This window comes from Garra rufa, chromosome 6 (assembly GCF_049309525.1).
Source record: "Garra rufa chromosome 6, GarRuf1.0, whole genome shotgun sequence".
Classification (NCBI taxonomy): domain Eukaryota; kingdom Metazoa; phylum Chordata; class Actinopteri; order Cypriniformes; family Cyprinidae; genus Garra; species Garra rufa.
Genome location: NC_133366.1, coordinates 6,579,296 through 6,584,573, shown reverse-complemented (window position 1 = coordinate 6,584,573; position 5,278 = coordinate 6,579,296). Strand labels below are relative to the sequence as shown.

At 38.5% G+C, this 5,278-nt stretch overlaps 1 pseudogene; it reads left to right on the top strand.

Moving 5' to 3' along the window:
- Positions 1 to 384: 384 nt before the first annotated feature.
- Positions 385 to 4,271, top strand: LOC141336795 (B-cell receptor CD22-like; annotated as a pseudogene).
- The last annotated feature ends 1,007 nt before the right edge of the window (positions 4,272 to 5,278 follow it).

Below are 5,278 nucleotides of genomic sequence, written 5' to 3'. Positions count from 1 at the left end.
AAAAATCCATTTTCTCAAGGAGTTTATTTTAATCTTATGTATTTAAAAGGTAGTTTAATTTGTTTAAATATTTTGTAAGTGATTTTGTTTGAGTTGTTCCTGTCTTGTTAAAGATATATAGATATAAGATATATTCTCATTTATTAATAAATACTGTCTAACTAATGTTAACAGTAGACACTTAACGTGAGAGACATTTTCTTTCATAACCCATGGACATGTAGTGCTAGTACCTGAGGTTACACAGCGTAAAACTACTAACAGTGAAGATTTTAATGGAGTTTTATCTTTTTCCCCCAGTGTTTTCAGCACAATGTTGTTACTATTTTATGAAACTCAGAATGAGGTGTTTTACTGTTATATATTGACTTCTTTTCTGTAGTAATGTCAACGATCATGGCTTCTCCTCTTCCTCTGTTTCTGCTCATGATTCCAGGTAAGTTCCACCTGTAAATACCAATCTCAAATAATGTACAATATGAATCTGTATTGAAATGGTTTTGCAATAACAGCATATGATGAACATGCAGGGCCAGTAATTATTAAATAATAATTTTGTGTAACTTTGTCCTCTTCATGTGTTTCAGGGGTTTCTAGTGCTGATTGGGGTGTGAGTTACAATCATTCACACATCTGTGCACTAAAGGACTCATCAGTGATAATGAGCTGCACTTATACATACCCTACTGAACGTCAGATCAAGAAAGTGTTCTGGACCAAAAAATGTTTTGTTGATGTTGATGACGATGATGATCTGTTTAAGGACTCTGTATACAATAAGAGGCTTCAGTATCTGGGAGATAAACAGCAGAACTGCACCATCAGACTGAGTCATGTGACACACAAAGATGAACATGAGTACTGTTTCAGATTCACCACTAATAAAGTTGGTGGCAAATGGATTGGTCAACCAGGAGTGAGTCTTACTGTCACAGGTGACTTTCATGAGGTTTGACTCTTCTTCTGTGCATTATGTTGAATAATAATGAGTGTATGACAGCAGCACTAGATATAATGTGTGTGTTGTGTTCAGATCTTCAGGTGGAGTCTCCTGAGAGAGTGACAGAGGGAGATTCAGTCCGTCTGACATGTAAAAGCAGCTGCACTCTGACTGACAGAGCAACATTCATCTGGTACAGAAACTCACAGCCATTAACTGAGAGAAGAGACACAAACAATCAACTCCTGCTGCAGTCAGTCAGAAGAGAGGATGCAGGCAGATATAGCTGTGCTCTACATGGACACACTTACATCTCTCCTGCTGTTCATCTCAGTGTCATGTGTGAGTATATTATTTAAAGTAAAGTCAATTGAGACAAAACAGAGGAAATAAACAGTTTATGATGATGCTTGTTAAACATATGCCAAATATTTTCAGAAGAACAGATCTGAACAACAATAGGTTCCTGATAGGGACTGTTAATGTTAGCATTAGGAGGTTTCTCGTGATGAGCACTGCTGTATGAACGACAATTTAATACTGCTTACTAATACTTAATAATGCATCATGCAGTCTTTGGCTCATAATCTGTTAACTCTTTGTGCTATCAAATCATTTTAAAAACCTGTTTGTTAGCGGTTTTCATGACAGAGTCTGGCAGTGGGTTTGGACTGCCTCTCACAGTGTGAATACCACATTGTGTTTGATAAAAGCAATACCAGACACAGGCCATGTGTGCAAAATGCATCTGATTATTTCACTATATTGTTCTGACACTGACTTCATAGTAATGCATGAACAATAGTATTTCACATTCTTATTTGTCATTAAGAGTTTCGACTTTAAATACTTCTTCTGCAGATCCTCCAAAGAATTCTGCAATCTTCATCAGTCCATCTGGTGAAATAGTGGAGGGAGATTCAGTGACTCTGATCTGCAGCAGTGATTCAAACCCACCTGCGGAAATCAGCTGGTTTAAAGGAGAAACGTTTGTAGGATCTGGAAGAATCTACAGCATCTCAAAGATCAGCTCTGATCACAGTGGAGAATACAAGTGCAAGACCATCAATGAACTTGGAGAGAAATACTCTACTGTGACTTTAAATATCATCTGTGAGTTAATGATGGTTCAGTAACTGTGACTTCAAATACTCTAAACATCTGTGATCCTAAATTTATTAAGGCTGTTAATAATGTCAATATTTGTCTGTTTTAGACCCACCAAGGAACGTCTCAGTGTCCATAACTGGATCTGCTGAAATAGTGGAAGGTGATTCAGTGACTCTGATCTGCAGCAGTGATTCAAACCCACCTGCTCTGAACTTCAGTTGGTTTAAGGAGAATCAAAGCTCAGCTGTTGGATCTGGACAGAGTTTCAGTGCACTATAGAGTGGACGCTTCTACTGTGAGGCTCACAATCAACATGGATCTCAGAGATCAGACGCTGTTACTGTCACAGGTGAAGCGTTTATTAACACACTCCTGTATCTTCACATCATTCATCAGTTTAGAGAGTTAAGTATGATGATCTTCCTCTTTCAGTTCATCATGGTGCTGGCAGGAATGTGATTGTGATCACAGCGGCATGTGGAGGAGTATTCATCATCATCATCATCAGTATACTATTTATAATGTAAATAAACAAAAAAAGAAAAAAAAAAGTTCACTTTCAAACTAAAGCAGAAGGACACTTTATTATAGACTGTTGAAACACTGAAATTAATTGTTTGTATTTCCATTTTTGACAGAAAAACAAAGAAAATATCTGCTATACACAAGAATGAGGTGAGATGATCAAATATTTACATAGATATAAAATGTTTACACTACATTAGCAGCTTTAACTTGTCAATGCTGGCAAATAACCATGGTTTAAGTGGGATCCACTATGCGTCGGGTGCTTCTTGTCCTCCATGTCATCCACTGACAGGCAAAGTGAATAAACACTCAGGAGAGTTTATTTAACACTCTGCTTTTAGCTGTGTTCACTTAACCCACTTTATTTTAGTTTGCAATAGCTGTTCAATTTAGGTATTTTTCACCCCAATAAGGGATAGAATTTACCCAAACAAACTGAGTGCAAACTGTTACCTCAATTTTATTGAGTAGATTCTATAGTTTTTTTTTTTTTTTTTTTTTTACAGTGTGGCAATCATTGTGTTGTAGATAGTGTTTGACTTACTTAACCTAAAGTAGCTGTTTCTCTGGTTTAATTGGATAATCTGTATTCACGCTAACTTAAAACCCACATGCTAAAAAAGTTTCTGTTAAACAGTTTTTTAAAAATGTTACAACCAGCTCCTTATGATGATTCCAATTAGTCCAATTATCCAATCACATCCTCTATTGAGGAAAAGTCAGGTGAGGTTTTTGTTGGACAATCAGGAATTTATGTAAAATGTGTTTCAATCATAGTTTATGCACATCTTCTTATTGGATAAAAAAACACTAACTGCCTCAAATGAGCACATACGTTTTTTTTTTTTGTACGTTTAGAACGTGTATGCGCATCTTGACATTTCCACCAAGCATTTCTTTATGTGATATACAAAGTTCACATAAAAATAGGTAAATGTGACCCTGGACCACAAAACCAGTTATAAGGTTAAATTTGACAAAACTGAGATGTATATATCATATGAAAGCTCAATAAATACGCTTTCTATCGATGTATGGTTTGTTAGGATAGGACAATATTTGGCCGAGATACATCTATTTTAATATCTGGAATCTGAGGGTGCAAAAAAATCAAAATACTGAGAAAATCACCTTTAAAGTTGTCCAAATTAAGTTCTTAACAATGCATATGACTAATCAAAAATTACATTTTGATATATTTACAGTAGGAATTTTACAAAAACTCTTCATGGAACATGATCTTTACTTAATTTCCTAATGATTTTTGGCATTAAAGAAAAAAACAATAATTTTGACCCATACAAGGTATTTTTGGCTATTGCTACAAATATACCCCAGCGACTTAAGACTGGTTTTGTGGTCCAGGGTCACAAATGGCAACACGGCTAGTGGCTGAATATTGTACACACAAACAGCAAATAGTTATATATCCTCCCTCTTTCCCTGTAGAATGATGATGACAGTGCAAACACATATACGGCTCTAGACCTCAAGTCCAGGTCTTCTGACGTGTACAACACACTCACAGTAAGTGAAATATGAAAAACTGCATATGCAAAAGAATTCCGCTTTCAAAAGTGAGGTAATCTATCAAATAATCAATGTCTTTTTCATGTAGTCTGTCCACCCCAGACCTGCTGTCCATCAGTCGGGCTCTTCTGAATATGAAAACCTGTCAGTAGGTTGGAGATAGTCAGGTCTTCTCAGTATCATCAGTAAAGATATAAACTTTATCATAATAAACAGTCTTATCTCTCTGTTACAAAAAAAGGTGAAAAAAGTACTAAAATTATTTGTACTATTGTATTGATTTATTATGATTTGTTTAGTTTTTGACTGTTTGCAGGCCTGCATAAATGTGTTCCCTTGTTTTATTTCTGATGTTTGCCTTTACAGACTCCCTTTGTCACAAACGGGACGACCAAGAGTGAGGATCCAAATGCAAGGCTTTATTATGATGATCGTAGACAGGCAGACAGGGTCGAAAACACCAGCAAACATGAACAGCAAAGATAATCCAATAGCGTAATCCAATAAACAAGCGTGGGTCAAAATCCAGGTGGGCAGTCCAAAGGAAACAATGAAATGAAAACAAGAAACTAGAAAACTATGACTAAGACTGGGAAAACAAAAACAGAACTATGGCTAGGGAAAACAACAAGGAGACTGGGAAAACCTGGGAGCAAGGAATAACGCTTGGTAAAGTCCGCAAATGCAAATCAATACTTCGCGATGTGTGTGTGTGATGAGCTGGCTTTTATGTCTGATAAACAGGAAGCTACCATAGAGGCAGCAGAGGGAGCAGCAACAGTCAGTGGGGGTAAGGGCTCCCTCTGCTGGCCTGGCGTAACATAGCCCCCCCCCAAGGAGCGGCTTCCAGACGCTCCAAAAAACAACAGGAAGAAACAGTCCAGGGGAGCGGTGGGGGGGCCAGGAGACTGAGGCAGAACAGGTTGGGTAAAGGCCCTCCAGAGCAGAGCAGGGGATTCAGGAGCCTTCCAGGGCAGAGCTGGAGGCAGAGCAGTCCTTTGAGGTGGAGCAAGAGTCTTAGGAGCCCCCCAGGGCGGAGCAGGAGGCGGAGCAGCCCTCCGGGGCGGAGTAGGAGGCGGAGCAGAGCAAGAGGCGTAGAAACCCTCCAGGGCGCAGCTGAAGGCGGAGCAAGAGGCTTAGGAGCCCTCCAGGGCAGAGCAGGAGGCGCAG